This window comes from Canis lupus, chromosome 7, assembly GCF_011100685.1.
Source record: "Canis lupus familiaris isolate Mischka breed German Shepherd chromosome 7, alternate assembly UU_Cfam_GSD_1.0, whole genome shotgun sequence".
NCBI classification, from domain to species: domain Eukaryota; kingdom Metazoa; phylum Chordata; class Mammalia; order Carnivora; family Canidae; genus Canis; species Canis lupus.
Genome location: NC_049228.1, coordinates 6,931,881 through 6,959,186, shown reverse-complemented (window position 1 = coordinate 6,959,186; position 27,306 = coordinate 6,931,881). Strand labels below are relative to the sequence as shown.

Genomic DNA, 27,306 nt, shown 5'->3' with positions numbered 1-27,306 from the left:
AACACCTTCAAAATTTCATTTTCAAATAAGGCTACATGCTAAGCGTCCCAGTGGACATGGGTGTTTGGAGGACACAATTCAACCCCCTGGAGCTGCCAAGAGAACAACCGTGCAAGAACCTAACGCCAGGTTCAGAGGGGCCAGCTCAGCAGCCACCTGGGCTACCACTTCAGCAACAATGACAACCCCCCAGGTGCCCACTCGGGGGCCCTCACACCAGTGTGTGCCAGCTTTGCCTCTCTGTATAGATCAGGGGGGTGCACTCCAAAGGGCACCATTTTGAAAGAAGAATAAAATTTATTGTGAACACATGCTTCATTGAGCAGGAGTGTGAGGAGACAGCTCATGCTTCCCTCTTCCCAGAGGGCTATCTTGAACTTGTGGTAAAACACTCACAGGAAACTGCGGACGAGGGAGCCATGGCCTCCCATTAAGCGAGCCAGCTAGAAAGCATGACGCGCAGAGATAAGGAACAGGGGACCTAGAGGACCAAACCTCTGGGGCTCCATACTGGGTCTTGCTGTGCCCTGAATGACACAGACAGAAACACCAAGAAAATGGATCTCTTCTACTGGTGGCTGAGTGATGGCAGTGACCCAGAAACAGGTGGGCGGCAGCCTGAGAGCACATTCCTCCAGAGACACGGCTGCCTCAGAAGAGGTCTGGTTCTTCAGTCAATACCACACACTTAAGCATTTAGTTTTCCTGCAGTTTTTAAAGCAAGATGTTTTAAAGTGAGCCTGTGCCTAGCCTTCTGGGAGACTAAAAAGTCTTCAGACGACTACCAAGCTGCGGTGTCTCTCCTCCGAGCCGTAAGAGGGATAGGGTTCTACAGTGATTTGCAGTACTCAGAGGGGTGTCTCACCACCCCAAAAAAAAAAAAAGATTAAGAAATTAAGAAATACTGGTTTTCCTTCTCTCTTGATTTTCAAATTCCCTGGGGGAGCTTTTGTTGTTATGTCACAGACCTAGCCCTGGAAGTTAGGGAGGAGGCGTGGAGGAGACTCTTTATTTGTTGATTGATTTAGATTTAAGACCAGACAGTCAAAAGTCTTAAGCCCCCTCCCCTGCTTCATCACATATCCTTTGGGCGAGGGCCCTGATGTAAATTGTTGAGGTCAGAATGGAAAAGTTGAGATGTTTGCTCCCACCAGTACCTGACATTCTATAAAACAGAACCGTTCACAGAGCAGACAATTGACATTAGTGGTCTGGCTGGTCAGCATTTAATGAAACCCTTGGAGGCAGCTGCAAAGGAGGCTGGGCCTGTCAGTCTGTTTGCTGTGGAATTATACCGCTTGATCTCCAGCTCACAAGAATTGCTAAAACATTACTTAATTCCATGGATCGTTTCCATAGTCCGGAGGAAAAGCTGTCCCGACTTGGTAAGCTGAGGCAAACAGAAGGCAAACCCTACTGAGGGCACAGCCATTTGGCTTGTGTTGGTGTATGGTCCGTGGGCTACAACTGGTTTTTATCATTTTTAAAGGATTCTGAAAATAAAAAGACACCCCTCTTGTCCAACAAAAAGAAGAATATGCCACAGCAAAGAATTAAATACTTACCATCTAGCTTTTCAGAGAAAAAGGTCGCCTACCCTTGGCCTATATTATAATAACATGAAACTTTGGCTCCCCGACCGGTTTCAAAAACTGAGATAGTACACAGGCATGGGGGATGGCCCAGGGTAATCCCCGTGGAAGGGACTGGGTCTGAATCTGGACTCCACCATCTACTAGCTTGCGACCCTGGGACTCACACTCACTATCTGCAAATTGGGGTAAATGAGAACATCTCATCAGTGCATTGTTGTCAGGATGACACAGTTACCCTCTCAAGGTCCTTAACAGACCAGCACATAATAGAGCTAGTACTCAGTAAATCTCAGTATGATTCAAAATGCCTCTCATAAAAAAATAAAAATAAATAAAAATAAATAAAAAATAAATAAAAAACTCTGAGGCAGGGAGAAGAATCTGAACTGACATATCCTAAACGGTCAACACTATCCAGGGTTTCAACATTTTCGGTGAACAGCGCACTAAAAGTATCCTTAATCCTAGAGCAACCTCGAAATACCATCTAGCCCCTCTCTCAGCCTGGAAGCTGATGCAAATGCAAAGTTCACTGATGAGACAACTGACCTCAGAGCGATTTGTGAACTTCACAGAAGTTACCTTCTACTGTGACCCAGAAAAATCAGGTCCTCTCTGCTCATTCAAGACACGTTCTTTCATTCACTCAACAAACGCTTGGGAAACAGCTGCCTCATGCCAAGTGCTGCCTGAGGCACAGACTGCACCAGAGAAAGGGAAAGAAAGACACGCAGGCCCTCATGAGTGGGACTAGTGGAAGCTGACACATGAACAAACACAAGATGTAAACTGCTCCAGAGGCTAGAATAAGGGAGAAGACGGGCCTCTAGGTTGGGGAGGTACTCATCAGGTAGAGTGAGCAGCATGTGCAAAGGCCCAGGGGTATAAAAGGATCCAGCGGGTTCTGAAAACCTTAGGGAGTTTGGCTACAGTGAGGGGGCCGTGGTGAGGGTGAGTAGGGGCTAGGACCTAAGAGGCCGTGTAGGATATGCCGAGGAGATTAGCTCTCAGTCCGTGGTGGCTATTCTTGGAGTTTGAAGCAAGGAATGACATGGTTTGCGCTTCAGAAAAATGGCCCTGGGAACAGCAGCGTATGTGACAGATGCCAGGGGAGCCAACTGGAGGCAGAGAGATCTATGGATAGGGGTCTGTGGCCAAAGACCAGATAAGAGGATGGGGAGCAGCAGCTACTGGGATGTCAGGAAAGAGGAGGGAGGGGAAGCGGGGCGGAAGGTGAGGTGTGCAGAATTTCATATTTATTTAGGTGGGCGTATGGTAAAGGAGAAGGAAGAAGGTGGGGTGAGCCCCATATTTTGAGCTGAATGAGCAGAGTGGGGTGATTGATGCAGTTTGGGAGGGGAAGTCACCTGGTCTGTGTGGGATGTGAGGGATGTGAGGAATCTGCGAGGCATCCAGGTGGTGGCATCTGGTTGCATGCGGACTGGGCCTTGGACAGAAGGTCCAGGCTGGGGACGCAGGTGCACACGTGCGTGAGCAACCAGGACGGGGAAGCAGGTGGAAGCCTGGAAATAGTTGCAATTTTCTCATCAGGTAAGAACCTAAGAAAACCAAGCACTTAAGAGGTAGATGAAGGAAGAGAACATGAAAGAACAAACATACGATTACAATTGAGAAGAGAATGAAGACAATCGAACAGAAATGCCACCACCTCCAAAGCGGAGGAGGGCAAGGATTCAGGAGGAAGGGGGTCACGGCATCACCTGCCGCACAAGGGTCGAAGCAGGTGAGAAGCGAAGGGTACTGGGTGTGGAGACCAGGTCACCATAAGATGCGGGAGATGGCCTCTCGGAGCCGGGGGACAGGGCAGGTGCCCGGACAGGTGCCCAGGTGGAAGGAGAGGGGGCGCAGGTGCAGCTGGCTCTGAGGGAGGCGGGCCTTGAGCTAGACCCAGGGCCAGGCTGCCGTGGCTTCTGCCTTTTGTTCATTTTGCCATTTCTTGATCTATTTGATTTTGGGCAGTGGGAACACAGAATTTTCATAGGCTTTGGAAACTGCAGCAGGAAAGAGGAATATTTTGGAAAAGTGGAAGTGGAAGGAGCAACCCAGGGGAACAGGGCTGGAGGAAGGGTGCGGGGAGCCGGGCAAGAGCACAGGCGGGGTGGGCTGTGAGGTGGGCTCCCCCCGCCCGCCCTCTCCTCTCACCCCTCTTCATCCCCCCTGCCGTGTCCACCACTTTCAGGGGTCACTACTCTCCATCTTCATTTCTTACAGCTTTTGGTTAATAATCCAGGCTCTGGAACCACATTTCTTGGAGCCAAATGCTCCACCGCCTGCTCGCTCTGGAGCTTCGAACCCATTACCTCCCGTCTGTGCTTCCATTTACTAATCTCCTAAATGGGCATAACAATAGGACCTCTCTTGAAGGATTATTGAGAAAATCAAACAAGCTAATGTTCATAAAGTACATTGAACAGTCCCATGTATTCCTCAGACACTGACTGAATTGAGATTATATCTTCTTCTTTTTTTTTTTTTTTTACTGTATTTCTCCATGGTAGCATTTATCACAATTTTAATTCAATAAATAACTCGCACAATTATTTATCTAACTCCTGACAACCGCCAATTGAATATAAGATCCCTGAGGGCCTGGAACAGTCTTTCTCCTTCCTCATTATATTCTGAGGGAGCCGCACGAGCTAAGCCATCGAGGAATATTTGTGAAGTCAATTGAATTTTTTCAACCAAGAATACTGAGGGGGGATAGAATGAGCCACAGGTAAGAGTCACTCCAGCTCCACTCCAGGACTACTGAGGAAGTGAGATTTGAGTGGGGCTTGGTGACTTTGGACAACAGTTCAATGAGAGCAAAAGGAGAAGAGAGTTCAAATAAGATATTTGATCAGTGATTGACAAATATTTGACATTCAGTGCCCCATTCAGAAAAGAACGAAAAAAGATTTTTTGTGCTAATGATATGATGGTGAGGGAGGTTGTCAGGACACGTTCTTATCACCAAGTTCATCTAGAATGGGGAGAGGTGTGGTCTCTAAAGGGTTTGCACTTCCATTCTACCCCTGATGTCTGTAAATGTGGAAAGTATCTCAATTACTTAAATTCTTTTTTTTTTAAGGCTTTATTTATTTATTCATGACAAGCACAGAGAGAGAGGCAGAGACACAGGCAGAGGGAGAAGCAGGCTCCCTGCATGGAGCCCAATGTGGGACTCGATCCCAGGACCCCGGGATCACGACCTGAGCTGAAGGCAGATGCCCAAGCACCGAGCCACCCAGGCGTCCCCTCAATCACTTCAATTCTGAGTGAAGAAGATAATACCTTTTTGCCACATTGTGATGAACAAATGATGCAGGATTAATGCAGGAGGCACATAGTAGGAGTTCAGTAAGTGGTGGCTGCTCTTACAGTAACAATGATGATTCAGGCAGAGAAATCATATTCCTGAGAGACTGTGTGCGAATCAGTGGGTACTTGAAATGCGTGCCTGCGTTTGCTCCATAAAAGAATCTTATGTTGAAACCTTTTGTAAAACATAAAATCCGTCTGCACAGCGGTGACCCTTCCCCCTCCCCCCATTATTTAATGTGTATAGATTAATAAAGGGCAGGTGCTTCATTCTCCTTCTCATCCCTCGCCCCCCCTCCTCCCACCGCCCTATACAGGTTCAGACTAAGTTGGAAGATGCGAGGAGCCGGGGCAAAGGGCCCTCTGAGGTTTGCAAGGCCTTCAGAGGGGAGAGGGGAGGAGCAGAGCCCCTCTCGGCAGGATGTGGTCCCATTGGGGACCCATAAGCAAAGTGAGCCATGATGTTTATTTTATTTTTTTTAAGTTTTTATTTATTTATTCATGAGAGACACTGAGAGAGGCAGAGACAGAGGCAGAAGGAGAAGCAGGCTCCCTGCGGGGAGCCCGATGTGGGACTCGACCCTGGGATCATGCCCTGAGCCAAAGACAGGTGCTCAACCACTGAGCCACTCAGGTGCCCCAGCCACAATGTTTAAAATATGTCTTCTATATACATACCACGTCTTCTTTATCCATTCATCTGTTGAAAGACGTCGTGGCTCCTTCCACAGTTTGGCTATTGTGGACATTGCAGCTATGAACCTTGGGGTATATCTATACAATGGAATATTCCTCAGCCATCAGAAAGGACAAATACCCACCATTTGCTTTGATGTGGATGGAACGAGAGGGTATTATGCTGAGTGAAATAAGTCAATCGGAGGACAATCATCATATGGTTTCAATCATAGGTGGAATATAAAAAATGGTGAAATGGATTATAAAGGAAAGGAGGGAAACTTAATGGGAAAAAATAGAGAGGGAGACAAATCATAAGAGACTCCCAACCCTGGGAAACAAACAAAGAGTTGTCGAAGGGGAGGTGGGTGGGAGGATGGGGTAACTGGGTGATGGGCACTGAGAAGGGCCCCTGATGGGATGAGCACTGGGTGTTATATTCTATTTTGGCAAATTGAATTTAAATTTAAAAATGTAAAAAAAAAATAAATAAATAAATTAAAAAATTAAATATGTCTTCTATCTCCCAGACCTCTTGCACTCTTGATCTCTCTCTCTTAGAGTTTAGTAAAGCCTTTCCAAAGATCCAGCTTGTCTGTATGAGGGCAGGGGCCCCAAGGAAGGCATCTGGGCCCAGCTTGGGCTAAAGAAGACACAGGCGGCACAAGCCAAACAGATGGGAGGCCCAACATCCTGAGGATTCCCGAACACTTGGCTTGTGGCCCCTCCCTCTTGAAGGTTCCCTTTGGAGAGCTAATTGTCAGGGGTTGAGGTTGGAACTCATAAGGGAGTGAGATCTCTCCAGGTAGCTTCTGAGTACACCTGCCCCATAGAGATGGTTTACTTAATATACACCTGACTCTGCCAAGGGCTCTTTGTCTCACCACCTAACCATCAGATGAAAGGAGAGAGAGAGAAAGATGAGAGAGAGAGAGAGAGAGAGAGAAGCATGAGAGGCATCATCTACAGAACGGCTGAGCAGGTGATAAAAGTCTCTCTGAAGTCCCCTCACTACTCCCCTCCCTCTCAGTTCCCGGGTGGGTCCAGCAGCTAATCTTGAAACTGCAGCCTGCTGGCCAGCCCCTGCAGCCCTGGGAGCTGGGGCTCTCACAGAGCTCATCAGACAGTCCTTTCCTGGGGCTGCCTCTCCAAAGGCCACTGGCCAGAGCTGTCTCTCAATCGCTGGAATACAGCCCAACCAGGGCCTCAGGCAACACAGTCGTGCTCTGGCCCCAGCCTCCCCTGCTCTGCTCCCCAGGTTTAATTTCATGTTCATCAGAAGTGTAGAGAAGGACATTTTCAGCAGATCAAAGGGACACAGTGAGCATGAAAGAGACACAGTCACAGGGCAGGAGCAGGTGATGTGATCCCCGCACAGAAAGACTAGCTGCTTTCAGGGACGCTTTGGGGGCTGGGAAAGAGTGTGGCCCAAAGCCATCTTTGGGAAATGCAGAAATCTGCACACGGACACAGGGCAGTCTGGAGCTTGGGGCAGTGTCACCCTGAGAGAGTTGGTTCTGCAGAAAAGAGCAATTCCGGGAATATTGAGTTCAGCAGCCCCATAGTCCCCCTACGTACTGGTCCCTCTTGCCCCTACCCCTGTGCAACATGCTTTCCAGAATGAAGAGAGGTCTAAAGCATTGTCCATTATCTGTGTAAGGCAGGGGTATGCAGTATAGTGGGAAAAAATAAGACTATTAAAATCAGTGAATAATATTAACTTACTTTATTCAGAAATGCAACCATCCAGAACACAAGCATAAGCAAAGAAGAACTCTGAATTATAATATGTGTCAAAAAAGAATCCCTGTCCAAAACAAAAGAGGATTCTGGGCTGCAGGCAATTATCTATACCTGGATCTAAGTGGTAGTTGCATGGATATTTACTTTGTAAAAATTCATGGAACTATGTATTTATGATTTGTGCAGTGACTCTGTTATATCTCAATTAAAAAAAAAATCACAGAAAGGTTCTTGCCCCAGAATTGTAAAATTTTATTTATAGAAAAACTCTCTATGCCTTCCCTCAAACCTGTTTACTCTTGTTTCAGATAAAATTCAAACAAAGCAAATTACATAATTCCTTGGCCTTCATAAAATGGAAGCGATTGGACGCAGCGTAGGGGGGAGTGATAGATTTTACTAGTCTCAGGTACGTGAACAATACAAAAAGTGTGGCATATAAAAAGAGGCAGAGGGATCCCTGGGTGGTGCAGCGGTTTAGCACCTGCCTTTGGCCCAGGGCGCGATCCTGGAGACCCGGGATCGAATCCCACATCGGGCTCCCGGTGCATGGAGCCTGCTTCTCCCTCTGCCTGTGTCCCTGCCACCCAGGGATCCCTAGAATTTTAGATAAAATACAGAATCATACCATATCTCTAATATGTGGTTTCTTTCACTCAGCATAATATGTTAAGATTCATTCATGTTATGATATAGGTTTGTAGTTCATTCCTTTTAAGTGCCTAGTAGAATTCCATTTTTTAAAAATATATTAAAATCGGTTTACCAGTCATCATCTGATGGACACTTTGGTTGTTTCCGGTTGAGGGCTAATATACATAAAGCTGCTATGAATATTTAGGTACAAGCTTTTATAAGGACATAGGTTTTCATTTATTTTGAGTAAATGAATAAGTATTGGGACACCTGGGTGGCTCAGCGGTTGAGCGTCTGCCTGTTGAGTTATCTGGGGTTTATGGACTCAGAGATGTGAAATGAGGGGTTATCTGCCATCAGCAAGGAGAAGACTGTTGAGACCGGGGAATAGAATCATTTTGTTAAAGAATGAAGAACACAAAAGAAGGAATTCAATGACATTTAACGAGTAGAAGGGAGAATAAGAGTAGGTTAAGCAAATTGAGAAAAAAAAAAGGTGCAAAAAAGTAGGAAGAAAACTGAAGGATACAGTGTTGTGAACGCCTAGGAAAGTTTTAAAGAGTGGGATGTCAGTGTTGTCAAATGCTTCAGAGAGGTTGAGAATTTGGAATCATCACGAAAAGTGTGCATTATGCTCAACATATCCTATGTTCAACATACTCTAAAAGGAGAAGTGTGCATATACTTTTAAAATTTTCTTTTTATATGCTATATATTTTTATAACATTTTCAAGTCAAAGTAGTAAGCTTGAGTTAACTTGGAAAATCATTTATGTAAGGAAAAACATAGAATTCCCTGATGGCAAATGAGACAGTAGAGTGGTTTTCAAAACTCTCCCTCTCTCTCTCCCTCTCTCTTTTTTCCTAAGTAGATAACCTTTTCTTCAAACCAAACCTTACTCAGAAGTCCAATTTCTCTAATAGACAAGAAGCTACTCTTATAAAAGATAATGAAGTGAAAGCAGATCTCCCACTACCCTGTGAGCCCTCCACAATTGATCAATAAATGATAGAGATAGATAGATAGATAGATAGATAGATAGATAGATAGATAGATATAGATAGATAGATAATAGATATGATAGATGATAGATATTATATGATAGATATGATAGATGATAGTATTCTTGACAGATGATAGATATGATAGAGAATAGATATGATAGATGATAGATATGATCGATAGATGATAGATATGATACATGATAGATATAGATAGATAATAGATATGATAGATGATAGATATTATATGATAGATATGATAGATGATAGTATTATTGACAGATGATAGATATGATAGAAAGAGAATAGATATGATAGATGATAGATATGATTGATAGATGATAGATATGATACATGATAGATAGATAGATAGATAGATGATAGATGATAGGTAGATAGATAGATAATAGATATGATAGATGATAGGTATTATATGATAGATATGATAGATGATAGATAGATAGATGATAGGTAGATGATAGATGATAGATACGTGGTAGGTAGATAGATGATAGATGATAGGTAGATGATAGATATGATTGATAGATAGATAATAGACGTGATAGATGATATGATAGATGATAGATTAGATAGATAGATGATAGATAGATGATAGATGAGAGAGAGAACTTTTAACCTGTTCAAACCTCCCATACAATTTAATCTCCATTAGAGCAGGGACATTATCATTATCTGTTTGGCTCACTGCTGTCTTAGTAGAGCCTAAATAGCGTCTGGCACTTGTTAGCAACTCAACAAGCATTTGCAAATAAACGAATGTGAGCCTCTCAATGGTGGCAGACTAGAGAAAAAAGAAAACGGACACTGACAGTCGACCATGTACAGAACTCTAGGACACTTGCAGTTGAGCACTCCACCATAGGAATGCCTCATATGTAACACCAGCCCTCTAAGTACATATTATTATCTAGATTGCATACACGAGGACACATCAGTTTGAAGACCTCCTCAAAAGACACCGCAGTCTCAGACCTAAAATATAATCCGGAAGCATGTAGTATCGATGTGCAGTATCCTGCACCACCACGTCATGCCACTCTTCCCAGAGCAGTCCTGACTCACAGCCTCTGACGGTCACTCTGGCACAACTTAGGTAAGTTGTCTGACTCTCCATTAAGCTCATTATACCAGGTGACAGTGAGCACATCCTAGAAAGGGTAGAGAACAGCAGAGCAGCAGTAATAACTCAGCTCTTCTTGCTGATGGTGTTGGTGTTTGGGATGAAAAGATGAGTGGGGTAAATCAATACAGAGTAAACTCTGTTCTTTCTTTCTTAGATTATTTATTTGAGAGAGAGAAAGAGAGAGCATGAGCCAGGAGGAGGAGCAGAAGAAGAGGGAAAGCTGACCCCCACCCACCCCCCAACAGGAAGTCGGACATGGGGCTCAATCCCAGCACCTCGAGATCATGACCTGAGCTAAAGGCAGAGGTTTTTTTTTTTTTTAAGATTTTTTTTATTTATTCATGAGAGACACAGAGACAGAGAGAGAGAGGCAGAGACACAGGCAGAGGGAGAAGCAGGCATCATACAGAGATCCTGATGTGGGACTCGATTCAAGGTCTCCAGGATCACGCCCTGGGCTGCAGGCAGCGCTAAACTGCTGCACCACCGGGGCTAAGGCAGAGTTTTAACTGCCTAAGCCACCCACCCTGTTCTGTAAAGGCTTCCATACCCACACCCCCCACAGGGACCAATGAGGAGATGCTATAAGCTCTGTGGGCCAACTCAGCATGCATGCATTTGCCGCAGGACATCTGGTGCATCTTAACCTTCATATCAACTATCTACTACAGTGAGAAAAAAAAAAAAAACACTCAGAAACCCAGAGACTTAAAAGAACAACCACCTGTTTATGTCACAGTTCTGTGGGTGGGTAATTTGGGCTGGGACCCGTTCAGTGGTTCTGCTACCCTGAGCCAGGTTTGGCTGATGTTAGAGAAACTGGTACATGCATCTATGATTAACTGCCAGGCCAGTATATTGGTTTGCCTTAAACTACTAAGGCTCGGTGCTTTAAACAAGAGAAATATATTTCCTCACAATTTTGGAGGCTTGCAGTCCAATATCAAGATGTCAGCAAGGTTGCTCTTTTTTTTTTTTTTTTTTCCTGATGTCCCTCTCCTTGGCCTGTAGACGGCCATCTTCTCCCTGTGCCTTCACTTGGTTTTCCTTCTGTGCACACACGTCTATGTCCCAATTTCCTCTTCCAATAAGGATGCTGGCTGTATTGGATTCAGGCCCAATCTAATGACCTCAACTTAATCTAATAACCTCTTTAAAGACCTTTTCCAGATTGAGCTACATTCTGAGATTCTGGGGGCCAGGACTTCAACATACATATTTCGGGGCGGGGGTTGGGGGGGCGGGTGGCAAAACGGTTCAGCCCACAACAGTAAGCTGTTGGTCAAAAGGTCTAAGAAGTTGTAGCTGGCATGGCTCTTCTCTGCTCCACGTGGTCACCGAATGCCCAGAGAGCTAGCTTGGGTTTGTCAACATGACAGCAGCTACAGATACCCCAAGAGAGAAAGAAGAATGCAGGGCCTCTCCTGGCTTGAGCTCAAACTGGCACAACTTCACTTCTGCGACATTCTATTGGCCCAAGCACATCACAAAGGCAACCCAGATTGAAGGGAGGGACCAGCAGGCCGTTTGTGCAATCTGTTACAGCCTCTCCTTCCCTCCCTTCCCTGCACCCTGGGGGACCCCATGGGACAGCTTTCACTCTTGGGCTGAGAGCCCAGAAAGCCCATGACTCAGTGAAATTTGTCCTTCAATCCCATCCTCATACCAACCTTCTTTCCAGTTCCTCCCCACTCATTGAGATGCTCAGGGGTTCCCTGCCTTCCTCCTTCTCTGTCTCCGAAGAGAATCCGATGGCATCATTCAGCCCGAGGCTAAATAAGTATGAAGGTGACAGCCCTTCTGGAGACAACTGCCTTTTAGTAAGTCCCCAAGTCTGAAGCCCAGGCACAGAGCACTGTGGGGGAACTCCTGGCGAAGCCAGGGGGTAAGTAGGAGAAACTTCCTTTGTCCCATGAAAATTGCTTCGCCACGTGGAGCAAGTGACATCTTTCGTGGGTTTCTGCCTGGGGAACACATGGCCCCACATCATTTCCACATGAGTGAGGAGTGATCGTGGAAGAGCATCAGTCGGGGCAAGGAATCAGAGAAGACGGCCTCTAGTCTATACTTAGCCAGCATCTGATGACTGGATCCTGAGTAAGCTGTTGTAGCTTGTCCGAATGTCAGTGGTACTGTCGTCTGCAAAATGAGAGATTTGGTGAGACCATCTCTGGGATTGCTTTCATTTCCCAGGTCCTGTGCATTCTGATAAAGTCTTCATTATGTCCTACCCCCCTCTCTCCCTGGCCGGCCAGCCCACCAACATGCTCCCTCGGCAGGTGCGGGGCATGCCCGGCTGGCACGGAGTCTGTGGCTTTGAACCACACCAAGAGTATGACTGGGACCAGCTGGGAACGGGTGACAAACTATCCCACATTGTCTAGATTCTTCTATGTGGCTCTAGGGAGATAATAAAACCATTAAGTCGGGGAGGAATTGATGGGTTTCTATCCACCAAGCACGTTCTGCTGCTCAGAAGAGCCGTCATTAGGCTCTAAAAGATTGGAGCCCCTCAGCCTCCTTCTGCTACCCCATTCCCCCAATAGCCATGTCTAATGTGTATTTTTCAGTGTATACATTGAAATGCAGGCTATTGTATACATTTTCTCTCTATACACCACACATCTGTCTGCCCTGCACAGACACAGACAGTTTCAAACTTCAAACACCAGTCTGTATACACAATGTGGGTGGGTTGAGTTTGGATCTGACTGGGACAAGGCCACGCACCCGCATATATTTAATGGCCCTGTCTTGACAATCTACCATTATAGCAAATGTGAAAAAAATAAACAGGGACAAGACTCTTTTTTTTTTTCCTCCCCAAACTCAACATCAAAAGTTATTGAGTGATCGTGCTGAGCAATAGCCAGAGGTAGTGTTAACAAAGGAGAAGCTCCAAGCTCCACTTACTGTGGGGAAAGTAGTTCATATGCTTTATCATCGCTTAGGACCTGTCAGGCTTGGTTAGTTGGGTGGACACGGATTGCCTCAAACGGCATTTGCTACACATTTGTTTTCCAAACACACTATACCTCCTCAGGAAGGTTAATCCCGAGAGATAAAATGTTTGGAGGTTGATTTGGGGCTTACCAAGTCGCTCCCCTTTAAAATTCAGTCTCCAGAGGAAAAAAATAGGAACTGAGTATAGAGCTGGATCACCTATCAGAGCAAACCTAAGCTTTAGTTAGGCTCCCACCAGACACTAGCAGAAAGCGAATACATTTTTTTGTTTGTTTGTTTGTTGTTATTGTTTTTAAAGCAGAGAATTTATTTCTGTTCACAAATAAGTCTGTTTCTCCAGTAACCTCAAGTCCCCAAAATTCAGTATTTCCAATCTACGGGACTTCACCGACGGCCTCCACAAAGATATAGTGTGCCATGGAATTCCGGTGGGTTCTTCTGAGGCCTTCGAACAGTTTTGCATTGCGAGGTCACTGCTCAGGACATTATTAACATGCCAATAAAGAACATGTGTACAACAACGTTCAAGACAAGATGCAAAAGTAAGTAAGGGGCCCCTGAGTGGCTCAACGGTTGAGCATCTGCCTTTGGCTCAGGTTGTGATCCTGGGGTCTTGAGATCGAGTCCTGCATCAGTCTCCCCGCAGGGAGCCTGCTTCTCCCTCTGCCTGTGTCTCTGCCTCTCTCCCTGTGTTCTCATGAATAAACAAATAAAATTTTTTTCTTTTTTTTTTTTTTTTTTAGATAGCAGCATCTTTTAAGCTGCTCCACAACAATGAGTGGGGTGACAAATAGCTACAAAAAATACACACATGCATCATTCTGGTTCTGGAAGTTGGAGAGACTAACCCTGCAACAGCTCAAGTGCAATATGAAGCAGAGTACAAATGAGTGTTTACATGCAATGGATGGTAACAGACCACATGGGAACTTTAGGAATTTTGAGAAAGTCAAGAATTTTTGTACAGGGTCATCTGGGAAGGTGTGTAGGCAGAGTCCTAACATGTCCCCCCTACCATTCCCTTCCCTTGCTGCGCATGCCCTGTACAATCCCTTCTCCTTGAGTGTGGGTGGGCCTGACCTGATCCGGTGAGCCCTTTCAGAAAGGATTAAGAGATTGGAGACAGAAGTCAGGGAGATCTTAAGCTGCAGCAGATGCTCTCCTGTCTGCCTTGAAGAAGCAAAAGCTCCTATGCTGTAGATAGGACCACGTGGCAGAAAATGGAAGGCGGCCTTTAGTAGCTGAGAGAGGCAGCTGGCTGACGGCCAGCAAGAAAGTAGGGAGCTCCTTCCTACAACCACCAGGAACTTAATTGTGCCGACAGCCTCGTGAGCTTGAGGACCGCGAGCGCCAGAAAGGAACGAGACCTGGATGACACCTTGATGTCAGTCTTACGAGACCCTGAACAGAGATCCCATCTAAGCTGTGCCTGGACTCCTGACCTGCAGAGACTGGGCGTCGTAAGCCCCTAAGTCTGTGTAAGAAGCACACGCACAAGACTTCTTCTGAGAGTGGGTATAACTTGAGCAGGGCCCAGAGGAAGAGGCTGACAGCTTGCAGAAGTTCAAAGGAGACGGGAAACAGCTATGCTGTGAAGAAAGGAAGAGGCAGGTTGTAGAAGCAAAGGCCCTGACAAAGGTAACCCCGTGAAAAAGGAGACCTTTACCCTATTTGTCATTTTGATGCATGCAGCATGCTTATCTGCTGAGCAGGTCACCAGTCATTATGCCCATTGCACACGAGAAAACTGAGCTCTCGAGATGTTTGTCAGTTGGGCACTGACGTATGATTACCCAGGGACAGAGAGAGTTTGCTTTCTGAAATGAAAAATCTGGTTGAAATCTGTGAAATGCTTTTCATTCCTACAACCTAGAAGATAAGATCGAAATTCCTCAACCAGTGTAAGAGGCCCTTCGTGGACTTCTCGTCACTCAGGCTTCCTGCTACACTCTAGCCAAGCCATCCCCCCCCCCAATCCCCCCACACACACACACACAGCCACACACCCCTCCCCCATGCATTCCTGCACTGGGCAGATGGTTCCCGCCACAGGGACTGTCTCCCCTCCCCTACCCACCCCCACCCAGCTTCCCATCCCAAGTTGGCTTAGGTATGAATTTCTCATCCTTCTTTTCAGATTCTGGTCAAAAGCAACCCCCCCACACGAGGCTCACCCCCGTGCCCACATTTAACAGCCCACGTACAAACCTTCCTTTGTGATCCTATAGCACACCGAACACACCTCTGTTAGTACTTCAGAATGATAAGGCAATAATGCCAATAAGAGTTCACATTTATTGAGTCCATATCCAAAGCCATGTACTATGCCTTTTACATGCATTATCACGTTGTATTTTTATCACCTTTTTTTTTATATGTGTTTACATGCTTCTCTACTAAATGGTGAATCTTTCAAAGGCAAGGATGATGGCTTTTTCATTTCTGTATCCCCCAGAGCTTTGCAGAGTGTAGAAGGCACTCAAAATATATTTAATAAATGAGTTAAAAGAGTCAGAAGTAGGGCTGGAGTTCGGGTGTCTGGATTGCAGTGCAGGGTTATTTGCTGCTGTACCATCACGAGAAAATGAATGTACAAGGGCTTTGGGAAACTACAAAATACTATGTGAATGGAAAGGAGAAGATGCCAAACCAACTCCTCCTTTCTTGTGCCCCTCTCTTAACTCCTGTCTGTCTCTGGCTGCCAAAATAATTTTAGATCATGTGAAAGCTTAACGGCAGCGTTCCTCTACTTCATCTAGCCCAGACACCCAAAAATATAAAGAGGAGCGTGTATGTGTTCATGACAGTGGGAGGCATCGTGAAGGCGGGTTCCAGGAGAACTGGGGCATCTAGCAAATAGGGCATAGCAGTCTGGACACATTCGCGGAGGACCCAGGACCCCTCGAGCACCCAGGAATCCCAGGCGTTGGAAATGAGCGTGCTCCCAGGTGGGGCACCCTGAAGAGCTGCGTGTGCTCACTTGGTCCTCAGAATTCTGTGCTGAACTCCAAGCACTGCTTTGGTGAACAAGGCAGTCGATGCGACTCTTAAAGGAGCTGTGCCGAACTCATTATCATCTGAGCCCGTAGAATTCTCCTTATTCAAACCCTGCTGTTCAGAGAGGGGAAGCGATCACTCTGTGTACTACTCACCTAGCCTTTGTCTCCAGCTCTCATGTTTAGGCAAAAGTTGAATATTAAATCAGCTACCAGCCAGCATCGTGCTCTGTTCCACTGACCCTAGGGCTCAGCCAGAAAAATCAGAGAAAGAAATTTTTCCTCTCAATTTCATATAGCAGGCTCGATCAGGGCTTCACGTATTTTATCTTTTTTTTTTTTTTACCCCAAATAGCAAGGTATACAATTCTTTCCTTGTTTTGCAATTGCCTGTGACTCTCAAACCTCTCTCCTTCTCACTGTCCCCCTGCCAACTGTCCCCCACCCCACAGAGCACAGACCATCTCTAATGTGGGCTGCATGAGTAAATATTTGATGGAGTGAGAATAAAAGAAAAACATATTAGCGTCCAGCTTGCATAGTTGGCACTGGGCTTAGGAAGAGCAAATTGAGGCCAATTAAAGGCATAACTCTTAGGAATAGCTACCAAGACCCTACTTTATTTTCTATGGAGGAGAAAACATTCTTATAGCTTTTTAGCTGAGGAGCAGAGGGAAAATAGCCTATTCTTTTGTATTATGTTTGGGAGTAATTCTTGCCTCCACCCAGTTCAATTCAAGAAACCTTATTTAAAGCAGAACCAAGAACCAGGAACCAGAAAAGACACAAACGAGAAAGTACAGTTGCAAAAAGAAAAAGAAAGAAAGAAAGTAGAAAGAAAAGAAAGAAGAAAGAAAGAAAGAGAAAAGAAAAGAAAAGAAAGAAAAGAAAAGAAAAGAAAAGAAAAGAAAAGAAAAGAAAAGAAAAGAAAGTACAGTTGCTACCCTCCAGAACCTGACCATCTAGTAGCAGACTATGAGGATAAATAAAGAAACAAACAAGTAAACACTGTAAGCAAAGCCAAACAAGGATAAATGTCACCTTAGAGAGGGAGGCAAAAAGATGTGTGATAGGGAAAATGACATTTCTTGGGGCAGCCTTCTGCTCCTTCTCACCTTCTCTCCCTTTGCTGGAACAAGGGGCAATGAAAAGCTATTTCAGCATTATTTTCCACTGTGAAACAGTGGTTACACCCCTAAAAAGTACCACATCATCGACAATTGAATTACAAAAACAATTATTCTAATAGGGGGAAAAAAAGATTGGGGCTGGAGACTTTTGATATGTAAAAGCAGTTATTTTTTCCTGCAGGAATTTCAGCAATGAAAATGTTTTTACTAAGTCTCAGTGTATTTTGTTATTTTAGGCAATATATCCGATCATCAAAGCTGACAATAACAAACCTCAGCATTCCTGGGCAAATCTGAGCGGTATATAAGGCCAAGACCCAAATCAGTAAGTTTTGAGACTATCGAAATCAAGTCAATTACAGCTCCATGTGGGGCTAAATTCTGGTTTCAACTCCATTCAGTGTCCTTCTCAGAGGGAGGATGAGGACACCTGCACTGCTGAGCTCTACAGTGAGCATGGGACTTAGTTTGGCCAGTGAAATGGGGGCAGAAATGACAGGTGTCACTTGCAAGCAGAGGCTTTCAAAGGGTGCACCATGTCTTTTTCCCTCTGGCAGCACCACCCAAGCTACCCTCGCCAGGGAATGCTTTTTCAGCCCAAGTTCTGGAATAAAGATGACCTTGGGTCAGAGCACCAGTCAGCTCAAGATGTGGGCACATCACCCAGAGGGAGGAATAAACCTTTGTTGCTGTACACCAGTAAGACTTAGGGCCCTTTTGTTAGCACAGAATACCCCGCTTTATTCTGACTGATAAACAAGTACGAAACACAAATGTGAAATGGAGGAGCTAGCGATGCAAGTAAAATAGTTCAACTAAAACAACCACCTAGAAGCTCACTGGTTTTTCCCATTTGTGATCCATATTAGCCATTACAGTCTACATAATGCTACTGTTTTTTGAAGACTCTCTACAGACACTTTCATACATGATCTCATTTGATCCTCTCAACAATGGTAATGAGGTCGATTTCAATCTCCATCTGATAGATAAGAAAACCGAAAACCAAAGAGGTTAAGTGATTGGTCAAATGTCATTCACCTCTTAAGTGCCCAAAGTGGGAGTTCTGTTTGATTCCAAATTTGGCCTTCCTATGACCCTTCCCCAGGGCCAGTTAAGGAATAAAGTAATTGGCCACACAAAGTGACCTCCGAACATGACTTTGAAGTCATAAAAACTGGGGTCATGCTAATGTGATCTGAATTAAGTCTCTCGGCCTCCCTAAGACAGTTTTCTCCTCTGTAAAATGGAGGTGACACTGTGTCCACCTTGTTAGAGGAGGAAATACACCTACAGCTACCAGCCCTCTAGCTGGCTGGCACTTATCAGCTCTCAATTAATGACTCTCGGTATGATCCGTGGCGGTCCTGATACAGCCCAGGCATACTCAGATGGAGAGGGGAAGAAGCACTCTCTCTGAGGTACCTAGATAAAGCAGGGATCCTGTGTCCTCCTGAGGCCAGGGCACAGCAGGGACCTAAGCCGACAGAGATGCGGTGCCAGGTCAGAGGGCAGGACAGGAGTCACCCCAGGAGAAGGCCTCAGGGCTGATGCAGGGAGCCAAGGACTCAGCTCCTCCCTCCACAGAACAGGCCAAGCCCCAATGGCAAGGGACAGCCGTCAGCGAGCCCCCTAACAGATGGCCCCGTGAAATATAGGAACAGGTTGGGCACCGATGGCCAGAGAAAGAGAGCTTAGAGGAGCAGAGCCTGGCTGGGGATGAAGGCAGAGAGGGGGAGCCGCAGACAAGAGCCAGTCTGTGACTCGCCCTGGACCCAGTCTAGCAATGGGCGGGGGGGGGGGGAGCAGCTGATGGCATTAATGACAGGAGCTAATGATGTGAAAACACTTAAGCAACAACGGGCCTGCAAGGAGCTGTTTTGGCTGCTGAAAAGCCTTGCCACCCAACAAAGCAATTAGTCCGTCACCCCGCCACCCAGCCCCTCCTCTGCCCGCCTCCCTTTTCCCACCTTTCCAGACCTCAGACCATTCATCCCTTTGTCTCCCCGGCCCGGACCGCAGCCGCCCAGACCCAGCAAACAGAACTGCGCCAGCTGGAGCCTGGCCTCCAATGGCTGTCTCCCAAAACAGCAGCGCCAGGCCGGGGCCAGGGTGGGGGGGTGGCCTCGGAGGCAACTTTCTGTCTCCCCACTTTTGCCCTGAATTGTTTCTGAAAAAGTTACCTGTGCATTTCCATATTTCAGCCTGTGGCCCTGGCCCTTTCCCACAACACAGAGACGAGACCTACTGCTCTTTGCAGCTGGGAGGGTAATTTGAAAACAATTTTGCATTTGGGCACTCGTCTACCCAAAGAGAGTGTGAGGCTGGAAGTGGAGGCTTCCTGGGTTCTTGCTCTTGCTTCTACTCATCTTTTAAGACTTATCTTTAAAAAAAAATAGACTTATCTTAAGCATTCCCATTCTAGAATCCTTACCCCCTCCGTGAAGACTCTCCCCACCTGCTACACGCTCATGACGACAGGTATGGTCATATCATGCTCGGTGGTAATGGCTCCTTCTTGTCTGCCTTTCTGTCTTCCTTCTTTTCAAGACTCTGAGTTCACAGATGGCCTCTTTCTATCCTCAGCATCCAGCGCAGGAGTCCTATGCAGTACCCGGTTCAAGTTTCTGAGATATGCAATTTCCAAATCTTTAAGTAGGGATGACAATACATGCCCTATTACATGTTCCAGTTTGATATTTTAGGATTAACCATGACAGGCCAGTGTACAAACCCTGCAGCCCATATTTTGGCCAGGAAATGACAAGACCAGAGTCTGCTTTAAGCAAAAGACCGAGGAGCAAAAGAGACAAAGGACAAGAAAAAAATTATAGAGAGAAAGAGAAAGAGAGAAGAAGAAGAAGAAGAAGAAGAAGAAGAAGAAGAAGAAGAAGAAGAAGAAGAAGAAGAAAGAAGAAGAAGAAGAAGAGTAGGAGGAGGAGGAGGAGGAGGGAGAAAATGAGAGAAAATGAAAACCAAAGAAAAGCTTTTCAATATCTCAGAGGAGGGGAGACCACTGAGGAAGCTAAATAAATAATAAAATAAAAATCTGGTGAAAGGGAGTAGCTGCAGGAATGGGAAGAAATGGATAATACTGGAAAGGTGCTGTGTCAGTCTATCCGGACTGGTATCACAAGGAACTATAGACTGGGTGGCTTATAAACAACAGAAATTTATTTCTCACAATTCTAGAAGCTGGAATTCCAAGGTCAGGCGCCAGCATGGGTTTGGCTCTGGTGAGAACCTGGATCCTGGTTCACCGACAGCCCTCTTCTAGCTGTGTCCTCAAACAGCCTCTTGGGGTTCTTCTGAAGAGCACTAATCCCATTCATGGGTGCACCACCCTCACGACCTGAACACCTGTCATCAAAGGCCACTGGCCCTCATACCATCACCCTGGGGGATTAGGTCTCAACATATATGAATTTTGGGAGCAGGGGACCCAAACATTTGGTCAGCCCACAGCAGAGGGGCTCGAAGACTTTAATACCCGGATGTAGTTGAGATGAAGGGAGAGTTGAATCCCAAGATTCCAAGCTTGGGGAGCAATTTTTAAAATTTTTGAGACATCCGCACTTCCGCAGTATGCCATCCCACTCCCCAACACGGCCACGATGATGAGCGGGGCTCTGCGAGGAGCTCAAACCCACCCAAGGGCTATTTTTTCTTGCCTTGCGAGAAAAATGCTGTCGAGTGGGAAGTGGAGAATCATTTTTCTCACTACAGGGCTCCTCCCTCACGGCAGTAATATTATCAAGTTAGTAAATAATTGATCTCAAATGAATTCGTGGTTTTGGAGTTGTATAATCCATCCTACCTCACCCAAAGGCACATGGCCCTGGGTTACGTCATCCTGACTGCTTGCAGGGGTTCAGGGGTGGGGGTGTGGGGTGTAAATTCCTCTCAATCTTGTCTCCAATCACAAAACGCCAGCTTTGTTGAACCTTAGCCATGTTCAGATCTAGGATGTGCCCAAACACGACAGAGGCATTGTTTTCTCTCCCTCGGCCCTCCGTATGTTAAAAACATCTATTAAAATGTGTCTGGGATGGAAGACACCCAACACGCTGTCATTAATTTAAGGAAATAAAATTACACCATATGAAGGGTTATCATACGGAAGATGGTGACCAGCTGTTCTCCATCTCCTCTGGGCTAGAATAAGAGAAAGTGGGAGGGAGTTCAATTTGAAATTGAATCGGGAGTGGGGACTTTACAGAAGGATGGAAGCATAGCCAATGAGGGCTACAAGACAAACACCCGGTTGCGGTACATGCGGACATCAGATTATTGTGGGGGTGCGGGGAGGGGCTCGAGGCAAAAGGAGGTTTTATTTTTTTTCTCCCGTTGAGTGTCTTGATGGCCTCAGAGTTTCCCTTCTCTCATCTCTTTCTGGAAAAAATACTGCTTTTTAAATTTTTTCACTACGGTGGGAAACAATTGAGGCCTTTTCATTTAAATATGGATCAAGGCCTTCTAGTAAACGAATAAAGCAGGAGGTAGATTGTCAGAGGCCCCTGCCGCAGGGTAGCTGGGATGTAGCCCTTGTGTGGCACCCAGACCAGCCCTGCCTAGGGAATTCAGAACCTGCCTGGATGTGGACAATGGGCAGGATAAATTTGAAGTTGCTCCCGATTTGAGGAATCTGTAATTCCAACCTGGCCCGAGGCTAAATTGTGAGTGGTCTGGTTTGTTCATCAGTCACCCATGGATCCTGCACCTTCTCTAGGACACTTTATCTTTTATATTCAGTCATCCAGAGCAATGGTCCCCATCAAAATGTGTGGGTTTTTTTTTTTTTGAAGATTTTATTTATCCATTCATGAGACACACAGAGAGAGAGAGAGAGAGAGGCAGAGACACAGGCAGAGCAAGAAGCAGGCTCCCTGCAGGGAGCCGGATGCGGGACTCGATCCCAGGACCCGGGATCACAGATGCTCAACCACTGAACCACCCGGGTGTCCCTCATAATGTGTTTTTAACAACATAAAATTAGATCAGTTACTTCTGACTACTATGAATTGCAATCACTTGCTGTCTCCCCCCAGTTGTGCTTGTACATAAGCTTCGATTCTCGCTAGAAAGCACGAGGAAAGGAGTTTCGCTGGCCTGCAGGGTGCGGGGAGGGGGGCAGTAGGAAGTTAACCTGCGAAGGCAGGATGGGGCCTTGACTTACATTGTCCTCGGTCCCCCACCCCAGGGTCAGGAGCTTGTACTCCACTCAGATGATACAAAGTGATCTGACATTTTTGAGAAGGAAAAAAGGCAGGCATCACCTAAGCCACCAGATGCCAGCTGGCTCCCTGTTCGGTTTTTTCACTTATTAAAATAATTTTAGAGTTTTCCCTTCGCCACTGAGTGCTGCTTCCTCCTTGGGTAACACTTGGCCGGGAGTGACCACAGATTAGCCTGCTCCATGATCACCCTGTTTCTCCATCCTTTTCTCCTTCCAGTGCCTGCATTCCCCAGTTGGGTTTAATCCTTGGCATTCAGATTGCCATTTTTCTAGAATCAAGGAACACTTCATCTGGAAACCTGGCATTGCCCCCAAGTTGAGGACAGTGGGGAATCAGGAAGAAAAATATAGGAGCATGGTGAAGAAAGAGGGTGGAGGATAAATTAGCTCCAGAGAGAGGCAGGAAAGCTTGGAGTGTGTTTTCTGTCCCCTCAAAGCAAGGGACCAGGCGCCTCTGTCCTCCCTGGCAACTCTACAGCAAACACGAACCCAGTCTCCGAACCAGCAGGAACCTCGCAAACAGTAAGGTCACAGAGCCAGTTTGGTCCCCTCCAAATCAAAGCTGTATTCATTTTGTTCCTAAGTGTAGTAAAGTTATTGTTAATGATTTGCTCTCCCACTGACAATCAGTGTCAAAGTTTCGGCCTCTCTGGAAATGGTTGTGATCTGAACTCTTCCAGGGGAAAGACCAAAAAAGAAAAGAAAAGAAAAAGAAAAAGAAAAAGGAACGAAAACACACACCACCCCCACATAGCTCCAGCTCTTTTAATGGACAAGTTGACAGAGTCCTTAACCAGAGTCTCTCCGGGTTCTCACCATAATTACAGGCTGGGAGGGAGGGCTGTGTTCCCTGTGATTAGAGGCTGTTTGTGCTTCTGTCCATTTGGGAACAAAAAAAAGGGGGGGACGCATTTTCAAGAACTTGAGGCCAAACATTTCTCACAAGGGAATTTTACTCAAACACTTGCTAAATAGTTTCAAAGATGTTCATTTCATCATTAAAAATGGTCTTTGAGGGACGCCTGGGGGGCTCAGTGGATTGAGCATCTGCCTTTGGCTCAGGGCGTGATCTCGGGTCCAGGGATCGAGTCCCACATCAGGGTCCCCACATGGAGCCTGCTTCTCCCTCTGCCTGTGTCCCTGCCTCTTTCTCTCTGTGTGTCTGTCATGAATAAGTAAGTAAAGTCTTTAAAAAATAAATAAATAAAAATGTTCTTTGAAACCTTTACCACAGACTTACTGAGAGCTGATTTGGGTTGGTGGCGCCTCGGGAATGATGCGCTTGATTTAGCACCACCCTCTCCTAAAACCACACCAACCACGCACCCTTCCCCATCCGTGTCCCACTGAGTCAGCCTCTCACCTTTCCCCTGCCCAGACGGTGATGAAGAGGCACAGTGTACAACTCCTCAGCCGTTCTCTTTCCCTCTTACATCACAGGAACCCATCAACTTGGAGAGAAGAGGGAGGAAAAATCCTAGGGAGGTGAAAAGGGAGGGGAGGGGATCTGCTTACCAGCAGCCCTTTCAGAAAGCACGAGAATCAGGGAGAGGTTTTCTTTACTGAAAGAAATCTCTTTATAGCCTGACACGGTGAGATGGCTAGTCCAGTAGGGAATGGGATATAGGAGAAAGAAACCTATTTGGGATACCCTTAAATCTCAAGGTATTTGAGCCAAGAACTTGGCAGTGAAATACATCTCTACCCTTTACTGACATTTCCAATACTGTATCATCAGGGGCCCAAGCGCCATCAAATTTGCATCAAACACTCCATCCTCCTCTTCTACAGCTAACAAAATCCACCCCCCCCATTTCCAAAATGCAGTTCAGATCCCACTTCCCCCATGTAGCTCTCCTTCGCCCCTGCATCCCAGTCTGGTCTCCCCTGATTTTCACCTACAATCACTACCACAAAGTCCCCGTTCCTTATTTGCCAATGCCCCTCTCATAGAGACCCTACCGAGACCAACACAGATGCCTCTGTAGCACCAGTTAGCAGGGTGCAGCAGGAGAAGGTGGTGTGGAAAGATGGGGTGGCTCACCTCCTTGAACGTCTGTCACAGAGCCACCCCTTCCCCACATACGGACAAGCGTACTTCTCACAGGGGGAAGGGAGCTGGACTTGCCACTGGGAGAAGGGAAGGAAGGTGTTAAGTGGGAAGGAGACAAAGGAACAATGGAAAAGGGGCCCTTGAGCCCACAGAGGGGTCTGCTTCCTCCTCAGTCCCTTGAGGGGGAAACATCAAAGGGAGAAAAGAGGAGATGGAATCCAGTTTGGAAAAGATGCTATCGGGAAAGGTGCTCCTGAATCGAATTAATACAGCATTTTCTGTGGTTGGCAATGGGTATGGAGAGTCTGTGTGTGTAAAGAAAAGGCATTTGTGGAATTTATGTTCTCCCGAAGTATGGAAATTTAATCGCAGCACCATGGATACCCAAGACAGGTCAGATAGGAAAGGCACGAAAAGGCCTTGATTTTATAGCTGTGGGGAAAGTGTGTGTGTTTCTATTCTGGTATCTTTACATACCTCTTCCTTTACTCCCTCCTCACCAAACACACACACACACACACACACACACACACACACACACACACTTTGTTCATTCTCTACTGAATAACAAGGTACGTATTCGTCCTCTCTCTCCAAATTGTCCCCACTCCCTGCCTATCATGCTCATTCTCCTTCCCCGGATCATTTAAAATCTGGCAGGCAATGTTGTCACCTCCATTAAACCTTCCCCAATGGTTTGCTTTGACAAAACCATCATTGTTCTCCTCTCAGGAATCTCACTGCATGAAAAGTCTCCTCCCCATTTCCTAGCCCAGGTGTGCCGTGTGTGTGTATATGTGCATGTGTGGGTGCCTGCTGTTCCCGTGGAACCAAAGTTTCTTGAGGTCCAGGTAGGGGAACTCCTGTAACATACAGCAGATGTCATTCACAGCTCGATGACCAGTTGGATACTGGACCAAACCCGGGTGGCTATGTTGATTCCCCACTATGTCTACTAACAAACCCTAGGAATTTGGAAGATACTGTGTTATCCCTCTCCTTTGTGGATGATGAAGGGGATTTGGGAAAGCCAAGAAGAGCTTTGGGAGCACTCTTCCTTTTCCTAATATCCAGCCTTGACTCTGCCATCTTCTTTCCCAGGGACCTTTGGAACTTGCTCGTCTCCTCTGCCTCAGGTCAGGCATAAGCAACATTTTGCATTGGTACCAAACCAAGTGCAAGGTCTTGGAGCCATAGGATTCCAAACAGTCCCAGCTGAACAATGTATTCACTCCACCGCCAAGGAAGTTAACAAACTATCCTCTCCCCACCCGCAAGGTTTTATTTTTCCATAAAAATAGGAGGTTCAACTATTTCCCAAGTTTGAGCAAAAATTGCTTCTGCTCTTCTTTCTATATCTTTAGCCGATTCTTTCCAAAACAAATGGAACTGACCATCTAATGTGTTTTAACACGGGAGTCAGGAACTTGGGTTTGCTTGACTCAACACCTTCTGGGTTTCTGAAACTGTGCACAGAACAGCACACTCGCTTCTGCTCCTGTTTCCAAATGAGGGGTGGGGTCTCTGATGAACTTAGAGCCATGGTTCCTGGAGCCTCATGATTCTCAGTTTCTACTTTTAGGCATAACAGACAACAAAGAATGATTTTAGGTAAGTCTGACCATAGATCCAAACCACACATCTTCAACTCCGGTATTATAAATAAAAGCTTACATTTGGACCCATATGTTTTCCTCTACTTTTTACTTTTCATTTGATTCAAAATTAGTGAGAACTCAAGGGTTGAGAGAAATGATCAACCTGAAAACCCCAACAATTAATACACTAAGAAACTTAAGTAGGCACCGACTTTCATTTGGGAATCGAAGTAACACACAGAGAGGTTGAAGCTTCCATGCAGCAGGGGCAGGAACTTCAGGTTTTTATGTTTCAGTTCAGCATGGGTCATGTGGGATTTGACTTTTGTAGGACAGAGCAGCTTTTTGTGACTGTGTCCACCGGCAGGTGGCTATTTTTTTTTTTTTTTTTTTTTTTTTTTTTTTTTGTTAAAGGTACCAGGCTATGTTTTAAATGCTCAGTCCTATTTTAACACATGCTGGAATTTTGATACACGAACTGAATGAGTCTTAGAAGGAGACACAGGCTACTCAGACCTCTGCCCATGTTTTATCACCTACAAATATGAGCAGCTGTACTTAGAAGACCAGAAGGGACACCCTGTATTGCAAGGCTGAAGGGTAGCCTGTAAGATGGGATAGTTATTCTATAATGTTCTTCTCCCTCTTATTTTGTAGAGGGATCATGATGATGATTTGTATTAATTCTACTTCTTCATTATCAGAATTTTCTAGTTTTGAATCTCTAAGTCTGTATTGATTAAATTTGCCATTTAGGTCCACTGGAATGTAACCAGGGGACAAATGGACATTACCTAGAGATTGGAAATTAAAGTGGCCCTTTTGACATTAACTCTGGATGCAGCAGCAGGTTGTGACATCACATAGTCTTCTAATGGGAAGAGGCGGCCCAGACGTGTGCCCGTATATGTGACAATACCACTAATAATAGCTCCCATTTATTAAGCATTCACCTTCTGATCCCTTCTCAATATTTTATATGTATTTTATGGCAGCAACTCTTCAACATGGTTGCTGTTCTTATATCCTTTTTATCAGCAGTGACACTCAGGAATAGAAAGGTTTAAGTAGCTTTCTTAAGGACATAATAAAACTAAAACGGTGAAGCCAAGATTCACAGTCAGTCTGATTCCAGAGTCTACACTCTTCACTACTGAGCTTTAAAGATAGTTATTTATTTAGGCAGAAATGTGTCTGGAACTAAATG

At 45.7% G+C, this 27,306-nt stretch overlaps 1 long non-coding RNA gene across 3 annotated transcripts; it reads right to left on the bottom strand.

Annotated features, from left to right (window-relative positions):
* Positions 1-10,510: 10,510 nt before the first annotated feature.
* LOC111096606 lies at positions 10,511-26,448 on the bottom strand. 3 transcript variants are annotated; one of them, XR_005361875.1, is made up of 5 exons: positions 25,896-26,448; positions 23,812-23,925; positions 19,671-19,839; positions 16,239-16,325; positions 10,511-12,261 (listed from the first exon to the last, which is right to left on the bottom strand). It is a non-coding gene; the product is annotated as an uncharacterized LOC111096606 (long non-coding RNA). The 3 variants fall into 3 exon arrangements; XR_005361877.1 differs by having other exon boundaries at positions 19,671-19,861; positions 23,812-26,448; XR_005361876.1 differs by lacking the exon at positions 25,896-26,448 and having other exon boundaries at positions 19,647-19,839; positions 23,812-24,275.
* Positions 26,449-27,306: the final 858 nt, after the last annotated feature.